At 45.1% G+C, this 24,350-nt stretch overlaps 1 protein-coding gene across 3 annotated transcripts in view; it reads left to right on the top strand.

Annotated features, from left to right (window-relative positions):
• LOC143683793 (TRAF3-interacting protein 1-like) overlaps window positions 1-24,350 on the top strand; it is a 172,973-nt gene that overhangs the window by 105,948 nt on the left and 42,675 nt on the right. The gene's annotated exons all lie outside the window — the stretch shown is intronic.

Raw genomic sequence — 24,350 nt, 5'->3', positions numbered from 1 at the left:
AAGATGAGGGAGCTGCCATGTGTGAAGTAAGGAAGGGACCCCTCATGGTAACAGCAGGATACTCTAGGATTGATGATCATTACGGGTTTGTCCCAAATTTGTAAAAGCAATAGATCGTATAGGTCATTGAGGCGCTATAAAAAGGGCAGCACACCAGATGTTGTATTTTCTGCAGTGGTTTACCCAAGGAAGGGAGGTGGTTGAACGGGCCTGGAAGTAAACCCGTAAATGCTGTTTTGTCCTAAGAGAATTCTAAAGAAAGCTAGGGAGCTTGATGAAATTTTTACAGATCGTTTGTTGAAAAATACAAGAAATATATACCAGGTTCACGCATAGTGTCAAAACAGAGAAGGTAAGATGGGAAATAACTAGGCCATATGTATGTAAAATGTGATCATCCTATCACAGCTGTAGCCATTGGAAGGGAAGTCATTCAGGCTTCCCATTTTGGAAGAGTAGTTAGATGAAGAGGAGGACTTTCCTTCCTTCTGGCAGCTCAGAGGCCACAGTAAGTGGAGAACACATGAGTAAGTCTGCGCGACCCCTTTTGAAAACTGGCTGGCATGGTGTCACTCTCACTGGAATTTTCAACGAATGTATGTAGGTTGCTATGTGGACATGTAACATTATCACTTCCAGAGGCATACCTGGGTGGCTGAAGAATAGGGAAGGCGGAAACTCAGATTTCAGTGTACATTCCTTGTACCTTTTCATTTCAATGCAAGTGTATGGCTGTTGTTGCTCTTACTAGGCGGAAGCCCTGTTTGATAAGAGAGCAGCATATAATCCCCATTTTGTTTGCTCATGTAGGAATTTGGCTGTGCCCAGTGGGGGTGGCCACTACTGCATGATGATGTCTGAGACCTGAGCAGAGAAAGCTCCCTGGCTGGGGGTGTTTCTTCAGCCAGAGGATGAAAACGCAAGGGTCAATGGTATGCACACGTTCTGTAGGTGTGACAGAGGACGCCTGTGAGTCCTCCCGATTTTGGCCAGGGCTCCCTGATAGCTGGGCGGTCTCAGGGCCTCGAGACCCTTCCTGGTGGCTGAGGTCTGCGCGGGTGGTGAGTGACCCACATGTCACTCACCAGGCAGAGGCTCGTGGCCTTTTCAACATAATCACGAATGCTTCCATAATATTTCTGCGAGTGACCAGTAGTCACTGGTATCAGCCTTGCTTAAAGGGCTCTCCAGGGGAGGGAGGAGGTCAAGGAAATGGCACTCAGAAGTTTTCAAGCATGCCTGGACCATTCCGAACAAATACTCAGTAGCAGGTTGCCCACTCCGAGATCTGTGATGCAGGAGACAGGGCCTGTGGCCTAGGACTCTGGGTTAGGTAAACCCAGGTATGGCTCCCGCCTAGTCCATGGTGAGCAGTGTGAGAAGTGAACAGACATCTATTGTTCCTGAGTGGACAAGTATGAGGACTCCATAAGGCACAGTATTCCTAGAAGACAGTGTTCCTGCATGCCCAGGTCAGAATATTTGGTAGACGTGCCCCCGGAGCTTCCTCACCTTCTCTTACCAAACCATGCCTACATTTGTGAATACCGATCGATTTGTGTAGTTTGCAGAGTGATCAGGATTCCTGGACTCTTGAAGTCCTGTGAAGACAGAGACCAAGGTTCTTTAGTTTCTCATCGCCTTTTGCCTTGGTGATTAGGATGCAGGAGGAGCTCCACAGAGATGCCACCATTCCTCTGTTGCTTCGGTTCCCACTTTTAACTCTTTTTCTGCCCAGATTGCCTGGTCTTCCTTTCGCCAGTGTCCTCCCAGTCTATGACATGTGATAATTTAGCTGGGAGTGTGGTTGCAGCATCAGAGTCCCCTTGCCTGTGTGGCAAGAGAGGAACCTACAGCCTAAGGTTTCTAGTACTGCGTGATTTGGGCAAAGAATTTCTTGCATTTCTTTCATCCCTTCAGTCTTGTTGGAAGTCTCTTTGCTCTGGGTCTTCCTGTGGGCCACCACTGGGGTGGTGGAGACAGACTGATGGCCCTCCCCGCTCCTGCCCGCAGTGTACACGGGAGGCAACTGGTGTGGGGACAGGGCTGCCAGTTTCCCTTCCCACGGGTGGAAGTCCCCAGTGGAGTTGTTGAAGCTTGTGATGGCATTTCCTAAAGGCATGTGCACCTAGGCACGGGCTGGGGATTCTGGATGGAGTGGCTTTCTGGGCTCCTGAAATGGAGGATTCTCATGAAAGTCCCAGGTTTGAGAAGACGGAGAAGTCTTCAGTGAGCCCTGGGGCATAAATGCAGACTGAACTCTGCCAGGTCCAGGGTGCCTTCCAGATTATCATGACAGTCCCTCCTCCTCCTGCAAGGGTCCGGGGCAAAGGAGGGGTAAATCTTCCCCAGGTAACTACCCGTGAATGGCAGTTGGGAAGGACACGTGTGTGGAGAGCAATGAAAGGCTGCACTTTGCCTTGGCTGAGGGCAAATCTCAAACACCTTGACTTTTGTCTGTGATTCATCTTGGAAATGCGTAAGCAGAGAATGCGTGGGAGGAAAGAGGGGGCCACCTGAAAGATCCATAATGTGACAAAGCTGCTCCTGAGATTCCTGATCCCAGCCCCCGGCCCCCGGCCCTTCAGGGATGCTGGAGGAAGGTGTGTTTAGAGTGAGGGCGATGTGGTCGTCGTCCTGCTCTGGCCCATCAGTGTCAGCGTCCATGTCAGAGAAAGGAGCCCTTAGGCAGCATGACAGAAAACCCTCTGGCGGTGAGGCCAGGCTCCCTGATTTCTTGCCAGAGGTCCCAGCATTGCTGTCAGCAGCTGTGGGTCTGTGGCCCTTTCCCCAGGGTCATGAGGAGAGTGTGACTGACTGAAGAAGAGGGTCACCTGGGTCGGGCCGTGGTGGCGGCAGTGGGGTTGGGTAGGGCAGGCTGGGAGACGCAGGCTTACCATGTGATCCAGCAATCCTATTCCTAGGTGTCTTACCAAGGGAACCGAAAACTTCTGTTCACACAACAGTTGCGTCCCTATATTGTTGCTGCTTGATGTATATCTCCTTGGTGTGCAACTTTCCGGTTACCCAATTCTTCTGAAGTCTGGATCTCTTGCCACGGTGGCTCTGGGGTTCCATAAGCATTCCAGATTTTCCATATACCAGTAAGAGTTCTTGTTTTGATGACTTGAGTAAAATCTTGATGACTTACAGCCATGTGGATGATTTAGTCCCCCGGTCTTGGCTGTAGATGTCACATCATTCCTTATATACGCATTTTCCCACCCACCCAGACTGTGTCATCCTTACTGCAAAAAGTTTGTAAATTTGCTCAATTCATTCCTGTAGCCAAGGATTTCACATTTGCATGAGAGAGTGTCACCATTTTCTAGATATTCCCTCTTTCTGGTCCACCTCCATTTTTCCTGCAGTTCAAAGCTTCTTGTAATCATTGACACTCAGCCTGAGCAATTTCCTTTTACGTTGTAATTGAGCAGGTCTCTAGTGATAAATCTCCCTGGTTTTCTGTCCTCTCCCTCCCTGCCTGTTTGGCCTTTCATCCTTAAAAAAGCATATTCTGCACCTAAGGCTCTGTGTTGATGGTTGTTTTCCTGCAGCATTTTAAAGATGCTTTTCACTCTACGTGTTTCTGTGCAGAAATCAAGGACCCTCTATTATTCTCTGCCTCCATATCATGGGTTTTTTGCTCATCTTTTTGAAAATATCATCGTGCTCTTTGGTTTTCAGCAGTTTGACTTTCAGCTATGCGTGTGAGATTTTCTGAGCTCTTGGGATCTCTGTTTTTCACATGCTCTGCAACGCTAAGTCATTTTTTTCTCATCTGTTTATTCTGTCCCAGGCTCTTTCAGATACTGTCATGAACGTTAGGGCTTGAGTTATTGTCCCCTAATGATTTTTCAGATTCTGGTAATTTTGGTTCATCTCTCTGTTTCCCTTTCTTCTCATCCCTCTTCACTTTATCTCATTTCTACTGCTCAAACTTCAAGCTCCCTGATTCTTTCCTTGGTCTCCTTTCTGTGATGGATCCTACTCAGCTCATTTTCATTTTGGGTAATTTATGCTGGGATCTAGAGTTCCAGTTTACATCTTTTCATTATTTGTGTTTCCTTCCCAAGTCCTTTTGGTGTTTCCATTCATTTCAACTTCAACCTCCTTGGGCGTGGATAGAATAATGCCTTTGTCAGATAATTCTTCCTGTGGCTCATTTTGGATTCTTTTGTTCGCATAGCCTCTCGAGGATGCATTAGATTTGTCCCGTTCTTTGTATATTGTGTGGCAGAGCTTTGGACGATATTCTTGTTAGTGCTCGTACTATGTTCTAAGACTCGTTCAAGATCGTTTTGGCTAGTGGGGGGCCCGTGGGTTCCATATGCATTATAAGATTGAATTCTCTAGTTCTGTAAAGAATGAAAGCCTGCTGGAAATTTTTCGTAACATTCTTTCATTTGAAACTACAACAGGTATACAAAAAAAGCACTAAATGTCTGGGTGCATTTAACAAGGGGTTATAAAGACATATTGAGCTTTGGTTTGGGCTCCACTTCAGGGATCTTCTTTGTTCCTTCTGGCTGTGCTCCAAATTCTGAGGCTGAAAGAAAGACCAGTATAATGATTCAGAAGTCATACTCATTTGTCACATCCCATCTTCTCTTGTCATCCTACCCCATGCACGTTTCAAACGACTTATACCTGTTAAAATATATATATATATTTTTTCATATATACATCTACTTTAGTATATATGCATATTTTATAGATTCATATAGTTATTATGTAAGACTTACATAAAAATATTTAAAGTTAATATATATTTTATTTCAACGCATTTGGACACGACCACGCACCACCCTCCCCCTGAACCAAAATGTGCTAGGCTTGCGATTCATAGGTAGAAAGCTTTTTCCCTGAACCCAGCTTATAGAGCGACTAATCCTTATCGTTATCTACCACCTGATCAAGTTGGGCCATAATTCAATATCACTGGAGTTCCCGTGTACAGAGAAAGTTTGGACACACTTAAGGGTAGACGTCAGAAGGCGGCAGGGAGCCACGTGAGAGAGGCAGTGATTGAATCATGGATTTTCAACAAGTTTCCAGCAGAGAAAGCGTGATCCTGTCAACAACTTGGTTTTGGACAGTTTGCATCGTAAAATGAGAGAAAGCAGATTGCTGTTGTTTCAGCCAGAGGGTCAGTGGTATGTGTTTGGGCCACCCTGGCACGGGAAGGCAGTCTCACTAAGCCTTTGCCCAGGAAAACTTACTGTCAGGTAGTCGGGGCCAGCCCACACTGTTCACTCCTCTCAGCATTTAACTGATGAAGCTCCATACTGTCCCGAAGGGCAGTAGGTGGGAAAGGTTCTGTCCTCTAGCACTGTGATGTGGAGGGAATCGAGGGACGCTCTCCACAAGGAGTGCAGTGTGAATGGCACATGGCAGCCCTTCAAGGACTAGACCTCTTGCCTCCAAATCAAGGAGCCGTTGGAGGGCATGGTTTACCAAGCTCCTATGAAATGGGTTTCTGGTCCCCGGAGTGAGATCCTCAGAACGTCCTTCACTTGCCTGTGCTTCCTTTGACCATCCACTAACAGTCTCCACATCCGTGTTCAGACTCACAGGTGGCCTCCCCAGTTGGCACCTCAGTAACACCAGTTTTCCTAAAGTGGCCACAAAACCCGAAAAGGTCAAGAAGCAATGCATTCCTTGTGAACTTGTTCCCCTTCCCCTCTTCATCCTACCCACTTCTCACTCACATTTCCTCATCTTGTTTTTCATCTTCCCTCAGTAGAGACTCTTCTTCTCCAAAGAGTAGAGACAGCTGTTGGAAGGAGAACAAGCGTGCATTAATCCAGAGCTGCGATTTGTAAGAAGGTTCCTGCGAGGGGAGAACCCAGCCCAGAACCAAGCACAGAGGTGTCCTTTCTGCAGTGTTTGCCTCAAGGTATCTCACTTTGTAACTGAGCCCCTTGTGGCTTCGTGAGAATGTCTTGGTGCACAGTAGATTTGGAAAGCAATTCAGTGCAAGCAAAGTAGGTGAGGAGTGTGCAGAAAGGTTTTGTGAACGTTTCATTTCCATGAGCCCAACTTCCTGGGTGAGATCACGACCTTGAAGGTGGCAATGATATAACGAGGGGGTGATCGATGACATAGGGAAGAGGTAGAAATAGCCCCTTAGTGATAAGAAGCAGAGAGACTAAAACAGAGTCTGAACAAATGAAACAGGTTACTTGGAAATCGTCATCCTCCACCTCGGAGCCCTCCGAGTCCGTGAAGCCAGCTTCTTTGTAGACGAGGGCAGTATCCATGATGGGGTGGCCTTGTGAAAGGAAAGAGGAAAGTTCAAGTGTTGGGGAGAGCTCGAGCCCCTGTTGTTCATTTCAGGGTGTGGTTTTGTCCCAGGACCGACTTCTGCCCTCACCAATCTACTGCTCTCCCAGGGACTCGGTCACTTCACATCTGCCATGGGCAAGTGGGTCTGGGCACGCTGTGATCCCTCTTCCAACTCCCACGTACTGTGCGTGTGGCCAGGGGAAATGGCCCTGTCTTTGTTTTCCTCTAAGACCGCAGACACACTCTTCATCACTTTCTGTGTGTGACTTAGCCATCCTTCCCTCTTACCCTCCCTGAACATGGCCTTTCCTCCTCTTTCCCTCAGGATTGCTGCCCGTTCCCTTTCTCCTTTTTAGTCTCCACCAATTACATTATTTTCTAAAGGAGCTCATGAGTGGAACAGTCAAATGCATACTACCACCCTCACCCTGCAGCGAGCCTCCCATCAGATGAAGAGCATTCTGGAGCCCCAGGAGCACCCCAAACCCCATCTCTGGCCCCCTTCTAGGCTTGTGCTCTCAAGACCCCCACTCTTTGGCTTTCTTCCTTTCGTGTGTTTCCTACTCCTAATGAAGCAACATCCTGGAGATTGACCCACATCACTGCGTGTAGTTACCAGGTCCTCTTCCCCACTACTGTGGTGCTTTTCACGTGGAAACACACTGCCAAGTGTCCACCTGGTGCTTTGTGGTGAGATGCGCGCATCCCTGCCACGCCTTTTGCCCAGGGGGAAAGGGTTTGCACCAGTTTGGTTGAAGAGCATGCTGTGGACAGTTCGGAAAGAGGTTGCCCCAATTATCCCCACCCGTAGGGCTTTTTCCCAGCAGCCTCACATTCTTGTTGACATCTGTTGCTATCATACTAGAATTATTATTTTTTTTTGCGTGGGCAGGCACCGTAACCGAACCCGGGCCTCCGAAATGGCAGGTGAGAACTCTTCCTGCTCAGTCACTGTTGCACTGCCCTATTGCTCAGTTTTAACCATCCTGGCAGGTTCAGCAGTAGTACCTTGTTGTTTTAGGGATGCATTTCTCTGCAGACAGCGTTAAGCACATGCTCGTTTTTCGTCCTTTGGCTATTTCGTTTTGTGGAGTTCCTCTTGCTCACTGTGCTGAATGGTCACAAAGAGATGCGTCCTGCTCCTCAGGCGAGGGGTCTCCTCGCATGCAAGGTAGAAAGAGCACCAATGCCTTCCTTAAGAACAGCCTCCGGGGTCCCCACCCCTGGGGTGTGCAGGTGTTGTGGGCAACCACCACAGCACGGCTCACCTGGCGCTGAGGGGGCACGGTGCCAGTCTGGTTCCCCCCACACACCCCGCGCCGGCTCCAGGGCCAGTGTTTCTGGAACGTGGCAGCCACGGGACCAGACTCCATCCACGGTCCTCTGCCCTGGTTCTTTTCCCAAATGTCCTGCCATGCAACAGGTGCACAGCTTTCCCTTGTCGCGGTGGTCTTCCAATGGCCACGGGTCCTTCCTCCTTTCCCGTCATAATGAGTGGTTAAGGAAAAATCTTCTGTTGAAGAAACATCTTTTCTGCTTTCAGTGTTGTGGGGATTTTTTAGTGTGGTTTGAGCAAAGAACCAGATTTATGTCATTTTTCACAGCACGACCCTTTTTCTCTCGCCTCTGACCCGGACCCTCCTCTGTCCACATGTCTCCAAAACAGTGTCTCACTAGAGATTGTAAAAGCTCCTGATACCTGATCATTCAACTAGCTTGAATCTTCTTCAGAATTATTCTGGTGATTCCAGATCTTCTGAGTTTCCATATACACTTTAAACAATCACGTTGATTACCAAAACTGCTGAGAATTTTTTCGGTTTTTCATTTTATCTCTATGTTAACTTGGGGAAAAATGACTAATTTTCACTATTGAATAATCTAATCTGCATATATGGTATATCCTTGCATTGGAGTCTTCTTAATATATTTTAATATGGTACAGCATTTTTAGAGCAAATAGAGGTATTTGGTTTATTGATGTGATTGCAAATTATTGTATTTCACGTTCTGTCTTGCTCATAGAGATAAATTTATTTTTATATATTTAATATTTATTTCCTTAGTTTTAATTGGCTGATCCTTTTTTAACTTCCTACATTAGAAGCATAGATAACTGATTTTCACCTTTTAAGTTCTAATTCAGGTGTTTATAGGCATTCATTTTTCTCTGAGTAGTGCTTTGGCAGTATTCTACAAGTTATATTAATCCTTTTTTTTAGTTCAGTCCATTTTCTAATTTCCCTTCTGAATTCTGATTTATACTGTAATTTGTTTAGAACCATATTATTTATAGCCAGGTATATATTTTGTATTGTATCCCAGCATAATTCCACTGTACCCCGTGCGCCTACTAAGTCAAGAGTCGACAAACTATGCCTTTGGGCCAAAAAGACCTGCCATTTTTTTTTATACAAATGAAGTTTTATTGTAATACAATCATTTTAATTCATGTAAGCATTATATGTATCTGTTTTCTGTTAAAAAGACAGACTAAGGGATTCCTAGCAGATACCATAAGGCCAGGTTCAGAATAACTGTTGACCCTGATTTAAGTTGTTTTAATCCTTTGGCATTTGTTGATGCTCACTTAATAGCCCAGACCATGATCGCTTCTGGTAACTATTCCAGGTGCCACCTAGAAGAAAATGAGTTCACCTGCTGAGTGCACTGTCCTGATAAATTAGTGGGGTCGGGCCTTCACCCAGGTGACTAGGAATTCTGTACCCCTCCATTTTTGTTGTTGTCTTGGTTGGTGGCATTGACGTATTCTAACAGTCATCGAGGAGAGAAATGTCAAGGTGTATCATGATGAGAATGGACTTGAGAAGTTCTTCTGTTTTATACATTTTACTTTACATACTCTGAGGCTATGTTTCTAGGTGCATGGCAACTTGGAATCATTATATCTTCCTGACAGAGTGGACTCTACAGTTATGAAATACAGTTTGTAAAACTCTCTTAAAGTACTTTGCCCTGAAACTTATTGTGACCTATCTTTCTTAGTTTGTTGCTTATAAGACATATCTTCGGTCATCCTTTTGTTTTCAGCCCTCTGTCCTTCTGTTCACTGGTATCTCTTATAAGCCAAATATAATTAGTATGTGTTTTAGTTTATAAATACTGTCTGATTATCTTTGTCTTAGAATCTTTAGTTCATTTATATCTAATGCAATTGATATTATAGTTTCAATTGTATCTATGGTCTAAGTCTTTGTTTTCTGTTATACTAGATTCAACTATTTATATTCTTATTGTTTTTCAGTAGTGATGATTAAAGTCATGAGAATGTTAAATATTTCTTCTTCATATTCTAGAAGTTATTGCTTGATGCAGTGCTTAACATTTTTTTGCAATGCTTAACATATTTTTTTGTACATGTTTATCATACTGATTTGAAAACATTGCCATCTGTTCAAAATTCAGGATGGATTTCATAACAGTGTTCTCCTAACATTCCCGCACAAAATGGTTCTCATTTTTCCACGTTGTGAAGAGTTCATATAATTTACAATAGGCAGCCAAACCTCTGAGAAGGCCAGGGCATGCTGCCGAGTCCTTGCCTTGGCTGCCTAGGAAGAATCAGACGAATACCTGTCAGGTTTCAAAAGGGCTAATTTGGGGATCAATATCAGCAACCTGGTCTTGGGTGATTTTGAATAAATTCTTCAGGAAACGTTAGAATCCTTGGATACCTTTTGTCTTGCTCAAGACTGAACCTTCCTTGTGTTTGTCTGATTTTCACTTATTTTTGGGTCGTCATAGCTAGGGTAAGGGGTATTTCCCTTCAGCGTGTCTTTCCTGCGAGCGGATGTGTTTGTAAACCGGTACAGCAGGTCCAGTCAAAGGTAACGCAGGGTCATTTATTCCACGTGGGCCGCTGGTGTGTGGTTCCTCAGGTCCTCGGCCATCTGGGATGATGAGGAAAAGGGTGTTGGAGCAGAGCAGAGTCACTTCTCACCGATGAGAGCTGTAGATGTGCGTGTGGGGGGGGCAAACCACGTTTGTGACAGTACATTTTATTTTTCTCAGAGCTTATCTCAGCCGAGGGCCCTGAGGTGGGAAACACCCAGCTCATGAGAATACGGCTCTGGGAGGGCAGCTGGGTGGCCATGGAGTCCCGGTGATCCACAGCTGAGGCCAGTGGGCAGAGCGGGTGGCAGCATCAGGCTGACCTGGCCTTACACCCAGCCTCTCTGCTTCTGGCTCTGGGGTCGTGAGTGGGAAGCACAGTAGATTTTCTGCACCAGTTTGCTCTTGGGGGCAAAATGGGTAAATGCGGTGCTGCATGTACCTGCAGGTTTGTCCCAGGCCCCCCGCATCTGCCCGCGAGGTTACCTGGGTTTGGGGCATGGCAGAGACCTGCTGAGGCATAAGTGGGCTCTCACCTGAGCTCTCTGGGCAGGAGGGTGGCGTGAAGCCTGTTGCCCATGCGCAGACAGCCTCTCCCTCCAGATCCTGCTCCTCTCGGCCCTGCCTCTGCCCAGGCCTTGGGGCGGACACCACACCCAGGCCCTGCCCAGCCATCCTTTCTCAGCCACTCCGACTCACCCACTCAGTGCTGGCTAGCAGGTATTCTCCCGCCTCGGTATTTCCTGTCTCCGGGCCATCGGCCTGGTGAGTGGGCCTGTCACCTCAGGGAGCGTTTGTTCCTTTGGCGGTGCAGGAGGGTGGAGTGGGTGCTGCTGACTGCCCAGGCTGCCGCCCCATGCCCATGCCCTGCCCACGTGGCGCTGCCACCTTGATTGGACGGCCTCGGTGGCTTCAGCTGGTGCTTTGCCTTGTCACGCGGGTCGGAGACTTCAGCAGGTAATTTATCCATCTCTGTTGGGAAATATGAACTGTTTCTCCCCATGCCCTGTGTTGTGACACACCGTGCGTGTGGCTCCTTATTCTCTTTGCAGCTGTTTTGACAGCTTCAGGTGCTTCTGGAGCATTAAGCCAGATCTTTATTTTGCCTTGGTTCCCTTATTTTATTTTGCTTTAGTGTTCAAACTTTTTCATTATGAAAAATACAGAAGAAAAAGAAGAATAGTACATTTATAGTTGTACATGTCTCACCTAGATTTAGTAACTCTTCTAATACTTTGCCATTGTTCTGGTTTCCTAGCTGCCGGAATGCTATGTACCAGAAACAGAATGGCTTTTAAAAAGGGGAATTTAATAAGTTGCTAGTTTACAGTTTTAAGGCTGAGAAAATGACCCAATTAAAGCAAGTCTACAGAAATGTCCAATCTAAGGCATCCAGGGAAAGATACCTTGGTCCAAGAAGGCCAATGAAGTACAGGGTTTTTCTCTCAAGTGAGAAGGCACATGGTGAACACAGAGTTTCTCATCTAGAAGGGCACATGGCAAACATGGTCAGGGCTCCTGTCTCATCTGGAAGGGCACATGGTGAACATGGCATCATCTGTTAGCTCTCTCTTCTGGCTTCCTGTTTTATGAAGCTCCCCAGGAGGCGTTTTCCTTCTCCATCTCCAAAGGTCTCTGGCTCGTAGACTCTCTACTTCGTGGTGCTGTAGCATTCTCTGCTCTCTCTGAATCTCCCAAAATGTTTCCTCTTTCATAGGGCTTCAGAAACTAATCCAGACCCACTCAAATGAGTGAAGACACATCTCCACTAATCCAGTTGAACAACCACTCTTGATTGGGTTAAATCTCCAGGAAGATGATCTAATTCCATACAGTATTGAATAGGGATTATTCTGCCTTTACAAAATGGAATTTAGATTAAAACATGGCTTTTCTAGGGGAAGTACATCCTTTCAAACCAGCACATCCATGGTGTTTCACCAATAGCTCTGTATTTGTATGAAACATTTCAGAGTATATTAAAGATATCCTGTCACTTTACCTCAAAATACTTAGGTCTGTGGTTGAAAAAAAAGAAGACATCCTCCATAGTCATAAACCCTGGTCACACTTCTCAGAAGGATTATCCTCCAATAACATCTAAAATCCAGGCTGTATTCTGACTGCCTCACAAATGTTTTCCATGTTTCTTTTTTTAAAAACAAAAAATACCAGGATCCAAATCATCTGACCATATTATATTTTTATTATTCTGTTCATTTCCTTAACATCCTCCTCTGGCACCCCTTTTATGCCCAGTGCATTGACTTTTTTGGAGAGATTGGGTTTTGTCCTGCAGTGTCCACTCTTCTGGCCTGTTTGACGGTTGCTTGTGGTGGCACTCACCTCTCTAGCCACCCTCTTTTTAGACGTGGGTCCCCATTTGCTTGGCTCTCATCATCACCTGCTCACTTCGGTGCCCATGCTTCAGGCTGTGACGTGCTGGCCCATGGAGAGCTCTGGGCACACACGTCCTTGGCCTAGGCACAGCCGTGTCATCAGCCGGGCAGGTGATGCAGTTGTGCGTCGGACCACCCAGCTCCAAGAATGGTCAGTGGCCTGCAGGAAACCTGCACCCGGCCCTTGTGCCCTGCCTGCAGCGCAGCATGTACCTCTCACTGTTGCCCAATGTGGGGGCCCCTGTGTCCCCAAGACCTATCCCCGTGGTCACTGGGCACCATGTCATTCCAGGCAATGTATTCTTCTGTGTCTGTCATTTTATACCAGGCCATGTATTCTTCCGTGTCTGTCATTTTATGCCAAGCACTGTATTCTTCCGTGTCTGTCATTTTATTCCATCTCATTCATGTTAACATTTTTGGTAAGTGTATTATTTTTCTTCTAAAGCTGCTATTTGGCAAGCTGCATAGTCTGCCCTCTGTGGTGTTCATGGTACCGTCAGTGGATGTGTAGGCTGTCTGGGGCTCTTTCTATTTGTTAAATTTGGGGTTTGGGGAAGCTTAGCTAAGAACACCCTAGAGCTGTGGAAAGGTAAAGTTGTGCAAAGTGTCCTTGAATTGTAGAAATGAGGTCGTGCACATGCACTCTCCCTACTGTGTGCATGGGTTCATCATTAAGTCTAGAAAATGCTTGGCACTTTCAAATAAAATACCACAGAACTTAAAATAATTGGGGGTATTCTCTTCCAAAGTTGATAATGGTTAGCAGCCAAATCTGTATTTATTTTTAGAACTGTTTTATAGAATCTTTGGCTGCCCTCCATGAAATATCATAAGTAATTAAGCATTTGAATCAAACTGTTTAAGTCAGTATTATCATAGAGTGAAAAAAAGTATAGATTTTTCACTGTAAATTATAGGTTGAAAAAATCTCCTTGGAAAATTATGTTTTCTACTTTATGCGTTTTATACATATATAAAGCAGTTCTGTGATACTAATGGCAGGTTGATTCTGGTATAAACTACTTATTTGACTGGTTTAAAAGATTACAAATCTGTGTTTTAGGTAAGGGAACATACTGCAATGTTATTTCTGTCTTCTGGTTTCCTCTCAGTGAGTCCTGGGTCCTTTCATGAATGGGGTTTTCCAGCTCTGGTTCCACCACGATCCAAACCTGTTTCTCTGGCACCCCCACCACCTCCCACCCACAGTTTTGCTGTTGGTAGGAAGAATATTTTATTTCCTGGGAACCCGATTCCCCCCACCTCATTTTCATAAACTTTGGAACATCGTGAGTCATCTGTAGCTAGGGTTGTGGGAGACCATGTGTGCAGCATTAGCGTGATGCCACGGGGTGTGGGAGGCTGCATGTGCAGCACTTGCACGGTGCCAAGGGGTGTGGGAGGCCTCGTGTGCAACACTCGCATGGTGCTAAGGGCAATTCCCTTCTCCCTGCTACCCTGTCAGCATCCTTCTCCTCCACTTCCCCATCAGCCAAGGCTTCTCCTCCGCTTCCCCATCAGCCGCCTCTCTGTGCTGCTCTGCTCCTGGGCCTGGGTAGGCAAGTGGGGGGACAGTGGTTGATGGGTCTGGAGAGAGGAAACAGAGGCACCGTGGGTCTGGCTGCTAGCCTGGGGCGCTCCTGCCTTTCTTCCTGACCCCATAGCTGCAACCCAGGCAGGGAGCCTCTGGGAGATGCAGCACAGGAAACTTAGATAAGTCAGTGTCGTGGGCTGACAAAGCCCTGCACCTGCCCTAGGGCACCCCTTAATGACCAATTTTACACTGTTTTATGTCAGGAGCAGAAGAAGCTAATACCCATTCAGTTAGTGTTTCAGATGAGAATTTGACTAGTCTGTGGCGTGAGACTCTCAAGGGAGACCCCGTGGTCAGATGGAAAGGTAAGATGAGGCCCTGCCCTGCCCTCTCCCTACCAGGGGTGTGGGGGGCGTGCCCCGGAGGGAGGCCACGGTGCAGCCCATTCTTCTCCTGGGCCACCAGGCACCAGCGGCCAGCTGAGCTCCCACAGGGGAGCCCTCGGCTCGCTGCCCCACATACACTACTCGGGCTGCAGGACATGTCCTGAGGTTGCCTGAGAAAGTGTGGGGGGTGGTTACTGTGTGGGTCCCTACAAGCCAAGGCGGGCACACCCTGAGTTCATGCTCACAGAGCCCTGAAAAGAAACAGTTTTGTGTTTTGAAATCATTTCAAACTTAGAGGACAGTTGCAAAAATAATACAAAACCCACAGAGAGAACTCCAACACCCCCCACCCAGAGACTCAGGCCCATAAATTTTAAATATTTTGTCACATTTGCCATCCCTTTTTCCCTCCTCCCTATTCCTTTCTCCCTCTTTCATCACACCATCCATCCATCTGTTTACTTTCTAAACATTTCAGAGTAGGTTGTATACATCATTAAAAAAGCATTTTTGAACATGGACATTATTGCTACCAGAATGTTTTTCTCTGTAATGTTCCGTCAGGGTGTTAAGTTGTATAACAGTGAGAAAAATGTTTTTGAGCCGTTTGTTTCTCAGCATTTGCTCTTTAAGAGCCCAGAGCTCCCTGAGCTCTGAGGGCTTGGAGGAGTGCCAGTGGCCTGTGCTATCACGTGTTGTAGTATGTCATTGTGTGTTATTATGTGGAGCCCCTCGGGTGGCAGTGGCCAGGCTGGGCAGGGGCTGTGTCTCCAGTGCGTGGATGGCTGGACCACAAGACTGCACTTTGGTTGTGTGTCTGTGTAAGCAGACACCATTTGTTTCAGGCCTGCAGCAACGAGGAGACAGGCCGTGCTAGGGTAAGGGGCCTACTCCGAGGAGGGGGTGGTGCTGGCATTGGCTGGAGGGAACAGGGACCCTGGGTGGGCCGGTAGCAGCATGCTGGCAGCTTGGGGAGCATGGGGAGTGGGCAGATGGGACCAGTCATGCCAGGTGGGACCACTTGTGCCCTGGAGTGTCAGCCTTTGTCACAAGAGCAATGGGCCAGTGGTGTTTTTAGGAGGAGTGACATACACACCCAGATTTTAAGAAGAGCATCCAGGGTCCATTAGGGAAGCTTGGCAACTCTTCCAGAGACAGGGGAGCATGGTGGGACGATGGACTGGGTGGGGCGGAGAGCAGAGAGACTCAGGGGCCTGGGAGAGGCAGGACCATCTGGACTCGGGCGTGAGTTGGAGAATTTGCTTCCAGACACCCTGGGATTATACTTTTTAGCCAGGCCTGGTGCGTGGAGGTGGTGTTGGGGCTGGAGGAGCAAATCCCAGGGCTGCTGGCGCGTGCTGGTCCTGGGGGGTGGGTGGGCAAGAAGACAGGGAGGCCTGGGGTGGATTGGGGAGGCCGGAGTGCGGGAGGGAGGGTGGGAAGGGGTGGGGAGCCCGGAGAGGGGCAGGGAGGCCCTGAGAGGACTGGGAGGCCTGAGGGGAGCAGGGAGGCCAGGAGGGGGTGGGGGGAGGCCTTAGAGGGGGTGGGGTGGCTGGGAGTGGGGAAGGGAGGCTGGGAGGGGAGCAGGGAGGCTGAAGGGGGGCAGCGAGGCCTGAGGTGGTGCAGGGAGGCCTAGAGGGACACAAGGAGGTTGGAGAGGGGCAGGGAGGTCAGAAGGGGGCAGGGAGGCCAGAGGGGGGGGCAGGGAGGCCAGGAGGGGGTCTGCTGGGCAGCCCTGGGCCTCAACCTGTGGGGAGGTGCTAGGGGGCAAAGGCTGGGCTGCTTAGTGAACAGGGGCTGGGTAGGGAACTGGGCCATGTGGAGGCTGGGGGCCAAGGGGGATAGGGACTGAGGGAGCCCATAGGTCTGGGGAAACTCTGAGAGTGGAGGCTCTGCTCTGTCCATCTGCGGGCCTAGCCTCCACCTCTCCAAGCTCCTGAGTGCTGAGGGAACCCACAGTCAGGCCCCAGAGCCGAGGAGCAGCCTTTAGGAGAGGGTCCTTGTGGAAGCTGAAGGAGGCTGCAGGGAGATGGAGCGCTGTCCTCTCCTGGTGAGAAGCCGCTGGGCAGCTGCTCCCGGTGGCCCTCGTTGGGCAGAGCTTTGCACTCCCACAGGGTGGTCAGCAGGGAGGGGGCAGGCTCCCAGCTCTCCTGCCCCACACCCCATGCCCACGTCCTCATGGGCATTGTCTAGTTATTGGTCTGATGTTATCTCTATGATACGCTTTCTTCCTGTGTTTTTACCTAATATCATGTTACAATTTATAGTTGTGTTTGTTCCTTGGCTTTCCATCTTTGAACATAAATTGATGGTAGGAACTAGAAAAACAGTTAAGAAGAAATGAACACTTTTTTTTCTAGTACAGATCCATAAGTATTTACATGTGTTATTCTCGAATCCTGTGATGCTCATTTACTGTTTCAAGGTTTGCTAACATAAATGTTACCTTTCTGATAATGTGTTTTTTTTAGGTGACTTCACCAGTGATGGAGGTAAGAAATGGACTTAAATAAATGTGTTTAAGTAAATAAAAAAGTATTTGCAAAGTCTCCTTGGGGAATGGCAAGAAAGGGGGAAAATTCAACTTCCCCAAGTGAAGAATTCTCGATATTCTCACAAGCAGTGGGGACAACCAAAGCAACAGGCTATGCCCCCAATCTTGGGGTTTGTTCATATGAAACTTAACCCTGCAAAGGGTAGGCTAAGCCTACTTAAAATTAGGCCTAAGAGTCACTCATCCCCCAGATAACCTCTTCTGTTGCTCAGATGTGGCCTCTTTCTCAGCTGACAAAGCAAGCAAACTCACTGCCCACCCCCTCTCTACATGGGACATGACTCCCAGGGGTGTGGACCTTCCTGGAACAAAATCCTAGAATGAGCTGAGACCCACCATCAAGGGATTGATGAAACCGACTCTACCAAAAGGGGGAAGAGTGAAATGAGACAAAGTGTCAATGGCTGAGAGATTCCAAACAGAGTCAAGAGGTTATCCTGGAGGTTATTCTTATGCATTAAATAGATGCCACCTGTTTGGTGAGATCTTCTATTTCTTCCTGAGCCAATATAGCTTGTTTGTGTGCTTCCAGGAACTTGTCCATTTCGTCTAATATATTTGCATATAGTTTCATCAGTATACTTCATCTATATATTTGCATATAGTTTTTCATAGTATAATCTTATGATTTCTTTTATTTCTTCAGGGTCTGTGGTAATGCGCTCTTCTCATTTCTGATTTTGTTTATTTGCATTCTCTCTCTTTATTTCTTTGTGAGTCTTGCTAATGGTCCATTAATTTTATTGATTTTCTTAGAACACATAGTTCTATACACCCCCTTTCACTCTTGTTCATCTTCAATATGGTAATATTACTTCTAGACCCGCTAGAGAATCACCTTCACTCCTATCTATTCCCTTACATTTGGAGTTCAACCTCATTAGCTAACAGTCTCTAGCTATTCTGTATTATAACTCTCTGATTATACCTTTATGCTGGTCATAAAAGTGGACTCATACATTATCTATCATTTTGTCTTTCTGGCTACTTTCACTCAGCATTATGTCCTCAGGGCTCATCTGTCTTGTCATATGCTTCAGGATGTCATTTTGTCTTACTGCTGCATAATATTCCATCATATGTGTAAACCACATTTTGTTGATCCACTCATCTGTTGATGGGCATTTGGTTTGTTTCCATCTTTTGGCCAATGTATATAATGCTGCTATGAACATCGGTGTGGAAATGTTTGCTTGTGTCATTGCTTTCAGCTCTTCTGTGTACATACCAAGTAGTGCTATTGCTGGGTCATCAGGCAACTTGATATTTAGTTTCCTAAGGAACTGCCAGACAGTCTTCCATAGTGGCTGCACCATTATATATTCCCACCAGCAGTGCATAAGTGTCCCAGTTTCTCCATATCCTCTGCAGCATTTATAGTTTCCTGTTTGTTTAATAGCAACCATTCTTAGAGGTATGAGGTGGTATCTCATTGATCTTCATTTCCCTTACAGACAATGAAAATAAACATCTCCATGAGCTTATGAGCCATCTGTATTTGCTCTTCAGAAAAATGACTGTTCATATCTTTAGCCCATTTTGTAATTGGGTTGTTTTTTCTTTTGTGGTTGAGTTGTATGATTTCTTTGTATATGAAGGAAATCAAATGTTTGTCCAACATGTGATTTCCAAATATTTTCTCTCATTGAGTTGGCTGCCTCTTCACTTTTTTGACACAGTGTTTTGAGGGGCAGAAGGATTTGATTTTGAGGAATTCCCATTTGTCTATTTTTTCTTTTGTTGCTTGTGCTTGGGGTCTAAAGTTTGGGAAGCTACGTCCTATTACTAGGTCTTGAAGACATTTCCCTACATTTTCTTCTAGAAGCTTTGTGGTGCTAGTTCTTACATTTTAATTTTTGTGTAAGGTGTAAGATAGGAGTCCTCTTTCATTCTTTTGACTGTCGATACCCAGTTCTTCCATGCCTAATTATTGAAAAGACTGTTCAGAGGATTTGGGGGCCTTGTCAAAATCAGTTAACCATAGATTTGTTGGTCTGTTTCTGCACTCTTGATTTGATTCTATTGGTCAGTGCTACTTTCTTTGTGCCACTACATACTATTTTGGCCACTGTGGCTTTATAATAGGTTTTAAAGTCAGGGAGTGTTAATCCTCCCACTTTCTTCTTCTTTTTTAGAATGCTTTTAGCTATTTGGGGACTCTTACCCTTCCACATGAATTTGGTAGTTAACTTTTCCAAATTTTCAAAGTAGGTTGTTGGTATTTTGATTGGTACTATGTTGAATCTGTAGATCAGATTGGGGAGAATTGACATTTTAAATATTTAGCCTTCCTCTCCATGAGCAGTGATATATTTCCACATATTTAGCGCTCCTTTGGTTTCTTTTAGCAATGCTTTGCAGTTTTCTCTGTACAAGTCTTTTACATCCCTAGTTAAGTTCATTCCTAAGTATTTAATTCTTTTAGTTGCTATTTTGAATGGAATTCTTTTCCTTAACTGACTCCTCAGCTAGGTCATTGCTTGTGTATAGAAATGTTACTGATTTTTGCACATTAATTTTTTATCCTGCCACCTTGCTGAATTTATTAGCTCAAGTAACTTTGCTGTAGATGTCTCAGAATCTTCCAAGTATAGTATCTATCATCTGCAAATAATGAGAGTTTTATTTCTTCCTTTACAATTTGGATGCCTTTTATTTCTTTGTCCTGCCTGATCACTGTATCTAGAACTTCTAGCACAATGTTGAACAGTAGTGACAGTGGACATCTTCTCTTGTACCTCAACTTGGAGGAAAGCTTTCAGTCTCTCTCCATTGAGTACAATGCTGCCAATCTTTTTTTGTATAGTCCCTTTATCATATTGAGATAGTTACCTTTGATACCTGTAGTTTGGAGTGTTTTATTAGAAAATGATGCTGAATTTTGTTGAATGCTTTTTCAGTATCAGTCAAGATGATCATGTAATTTTTCCCTTCCAATTTGTTAATGTACTGTATTACATTAATTGATTTTCTTGTGTTGAACCATCCTTGCATTCCTGGTATAAACCTCTCTAGGTCATAGTGTATAATTCCCTTAATGTGCTGTTGGATTCGATTTGCTAATATTTTATTGAGAATTTTTGCATCTATGTTCATTATGGAGCTTGGCCTGTAGGTTTCCTTTCTTATAGCGTCTTTACCTGGTTTTGATATTAAAATATTAGCTTCATAAAATGAGTTAAGTAGAGTTCCTTTTTTCTCAATTTTTTTGGAAACGTTTGAGCAGGATTGATGTTAGTCCTTTCTGGAATGTTTGATAAAATTCCACTGTGAAGCAATCTGGCCCTGGGCTTTTCTTTGTAGGAAGATTTTGGATGACTTGTTGGTCTTCTGTCTGCTCTCTTTACCTGTGATTGGTTTGGTGAGATCTTCTATTTCTTCCTGAGCCAATATAGCTTGTTTGTGTGCTTCCAGGAACTTGTCCATTTCGTCTAATATATTTGCATATAGTTTCATCTATGTACTTCATCTATATATTTGCATATATTTTTTCATAGTATCATCTTATGATTTCTTTTATTTCTTCAGGGTCTGTGGTAATGCGCCCTTCTCATTTCTGATTTTGTTTATTTGCATTCTCTCTCTTTATTTCTTTGTGAGTCTTGCTAATGGCCCATTAATTTTATTGATTTTCTTTGAGAACCAACTTTTGATTTTATTGACTCTCTCTATTGTTCTTTTGTTCTCTTATTCATTTATCTCTGCTTTACTCTTTGTTATTTCTCTTCTTCTATTTGCTTTGGGGTTAGTTTACTATTCTTTCTCAAGTTCCTCCAGGTGTGTTGTTAAGTCCTTGACTTTTGCTCTTTCTTGTTTTTTAATATAGGCATGTAAGGCAATAAATTTCCCTCTCAGCATGGCCTTTGCCACATCCCATAAGTTCTGATAAGTTATAATTCCATTTTCATTCATCTCCAGATAGCTACTGATTTCTCTAGCAATTTCTTCTTTAACCCACTGGTTGTTTAAGGGTGTGTTTTTGAGCTCCATATATTTGTGAATGTTCTCATTCTTTGGTGGCTATTGAGATCCAGCTTTATCCCATTGTGATCAGAGAAAGTGCTTTGAATAATTTCAGTGTTTTTAAATTTATAAAGACCTGTTTTGTGCCCCAGCATATGATCTATCCTGGAGAATGTTCCATGAGAACTACAGACAAATATATATCCTTGTGCTTTGCGGTGCAATGACCTTTATATGTCTGTTAGGTCTAATTCATTTATCAAGTTATTTAACTTCTCTATTTCCTTGTTGGTCTTCTGTTGGTTGTTCTATCTATAGAGGAGTGTGGTGTATTGAAGTCTCCCACTATTATTGTTGAAATCTCTATCACTCCCTCCAGTTTTGCCAGCGTCTGTCTCATGTGCTTTGGAGCTCCTTGATTGGGGGCATAAACATTTATAATTGTTATGTCTTCTTGGTGAATTGACCCTTTGATTAGTATATAGTGTCCTTCTTTGTCTCTTATGATGTCTTTACATTTACAGTCTATTTTGTCTGCTATTTGTATAGCTTCTCCTGCTTTCTTTTGCTTACAACATGCGTGGAAAATCTTTTTCCATCTTTTCACTTTCAATCAATTTTTTATCCTTGTGTCTAAGATGAGTCTCTTATGAGTAGCATATTGCTGGGTTATGTTTCTTAATCCATTCTGCCAATCTGTATCTTTTAATTGGTAAGTTTACTCAATTAACTTTCAAAGTTATTATTGAAAAGGCATTTCATGATTCCACCATCTTTTATTTTTTACTTTATTTATCAGATCTATGTATTCTTTTCCCTCTTTCTCTTTTTATTATTTAAATTACCCTTAATGGTGCTCTTCAGTTCTGTGCCCTCCTGCAGACCTCCCTCTCCTGTCTTTTTTTTCAGCCAGCAGAACTCCTTTTAATTTTTCTTGTAGGGCTGGTCACTTGTTGACAAATTCTTTCAGGACTTCTTTGTCAGTGAAAACTTTATCTCTCCCTCAGTTTTAGAGGACAGTTTGTCTGGGTATAGAATTCTTAGCTGGAAGTCTTTCTCTTTCAGGATCTTGAATATATCATACCACTGCCTTCTCACCTCCACTGTGCTACTTGGGGAGACTGAACTCAGTCATATTTCATTCCCCTTGTATATAGCAGATTGTTTTTCTTTTGCCAATTTCTTCTGAAATTGTTTTCCACATTTAACAGACTGATTAGCATGTCCCTTGGGGAAGGCCTATTTGGATTTATTCTGTTTGGAGTTTGTTGGGCTTCTTTGACTTGTATATTTATGTCCTTTATGAGGGTTGGGAAGTTTTCCCCCATTATATCCTTGACTACTCTTCCTAGGGCTTTACCTTCTCTCTTCTCCTTCTGGAACACCAATGATTCTTATATTTGTTTCCTTTGTTTTGTCTATCATTTCCCTGAGTTCCAGTTCAATTTTTTTCCATCTTTTTTGTCATTTGCTGTTTTGAGGTTTTGAAATCAATTATCCTGTCCTCTATATCACTATTCTTTCTTCTGTCTCTTCAAATGTAGTGTTGTGTGCCTCCAGTATGTTTTTTATTTGGTCAAGAGAGTCTTTAATATCTGTGATATCCACTGTTTTTGTGTATTTATTCTTCTACATTCCTCTTTATGCTTTTCTCTGTCTTCTTGATCTCCTTTATATCATTTGCTATCCCATTTATTTTATCAAGTAGAGTCATATGAACATCTTTGCTTAGTCGTTCCAATGTCTGCATCTCCTCTGGTGTTTTAATTTGGTCATTAGGCAGGCGATATCTCTCTGCCTTGTGATATGCTTAGTGATCTTCTGCTGTCTTCTTGGCATGTAACTATCTTGATTGATTTACTTTGGGAGTTGATTTCTTTCAGTAGTCTAAGGCCTTGTGTTTGTGGGATGGTTGAACAGCAGGGAGCAGGGCACAGCATGGGGCACTCAGTGTGGTGATTTTTTTGAGGGCAGATATGGGTGCAGGTTGGGGATGTTACACTGATGATTTTGAACATGGGTGCCCAGCAGTCAGGGAGGATGTCCCTTGCGGGTGCACTGGTTCTGGGGGTGTAAACCTGGTGAGCGCAGGTTAAAGCATTGGGCACTTTGTGCACATGCGTAGAGCTGTGGCAACAGGTCAGTGTTAGCCCTTCATGTATTGGGGGCAGATGTGACCTGACTGCACAGGTCAGCACTTTCTCAGAGCTCGGAAGTGTGGCTGAGGGCTGTGCACATGCACGGTTCTAGGACTGCTGTAAAGTGTGGTTCCCAGAGCTGAATGATATGATTGGGGGCCCGTGCACATGTGTGGTCCTGGAAGTGCCATAAACAAATGCACAGAGCTCAGGCAGGGTATGGTGAGGCTGTTGGACACTATGGGCTGGGGTCGGGTGTAGCCTAGGTATGGAGGTTGGTGCTGACAGCCTTTATGCAGTGGCAACAAACTGCAGGGAACAGGGAGGGGGAGGCAGTGCTCGGGGTGTGCAGGAGAGGTGGGTTGGGCTGCACTTGGGGTGGGGGGACCAGGTATGTGCACTGGGGGTTGGTGGGGTGGGGGCATCTGTAGTGCAGTAAATGGGAGTGGGTGATAGGGTTTGGGTGCATGGGGTGTTGGGTGAGTCGTCGGTCACTGAGCTGTCAGGGTAGGTTGCCCAAGGAATGCAGCCTGGTTTACTCCCTAGTCCCGTGTTCCCATCTGTGTATTCCCGTGGGCTCCGTGCCTTCACACCAGCCTCCAGCTTTCTGCCTCTCAGTTCCTCAGCCTCTGCAGCCAGAGCTGCCCCAGGTGGTGCAAAAGCTCTCCCAGGTCAGCTGCACTCCTGAATCACCACCGCAGTTGCCCTCCTGTCCTTCTCTAACTCTTCCACGGAGCAGGGCTCATCTCGAGCTACTCTATTCAGCCATCTTCCTGGAAGCCCAGCATTGAAACTTTTTGGTTTACTTTTTTCTTTGTGTGAAATATTCACATGGCTCCAAGGTCAAATGTTCCAAACCAGGTCTGTTCAGAGGCACAGGGCTTCATTGAAGCTATCAGAGATTTTATAGTTAATTTCAACTGTCAGCTGTTTTATTAGCTTTATTTATATGTTTTTGTCAATAAAGTTTACTTGAAGCTGTTTTTAGTGTCAAATAAGAAATAAGAAGAACTCTGCATTTCCCTTACCCCTTTATCCATTCAGAATAGTTTCTAATAGCAGAGAATAAACTTTAACACAGAACCATGAGTTTTCAACAGGTGGACTGGTAAAAAAGATTTTGGAGACCAAGAAAGATTATGAGAAGTTGCAGCAGTCACTGAAATCTGGCAAGAAGGTACTGTAATGACTTCTGTAAACTCTTGACATTTTAACTGTCTCTTTCCTAATTTT

Source organism: Tamandua tetradactyla, chromosome 5 (genome assembly GCF_023851605.1).
Source record: "Tamandua tetradactyla isolate mTamTet1 chromosome 5, mTamTet1.pri, whole genome shotgun sequence".
In the NCBI taxonomy this organism is placed as follows: domain Eukaryota; kingdom Metazoa; phylum Chordata; class Mammalia; order Pilosa; family Myrmecophagidae; genus Tamandua; species Tamandua tetradactyla.
The sequence above is the reverse complement of the archived record's forward strand: the minus strand, read 5'-3'. Positions and strand labels throughout refer to the sequence as shown.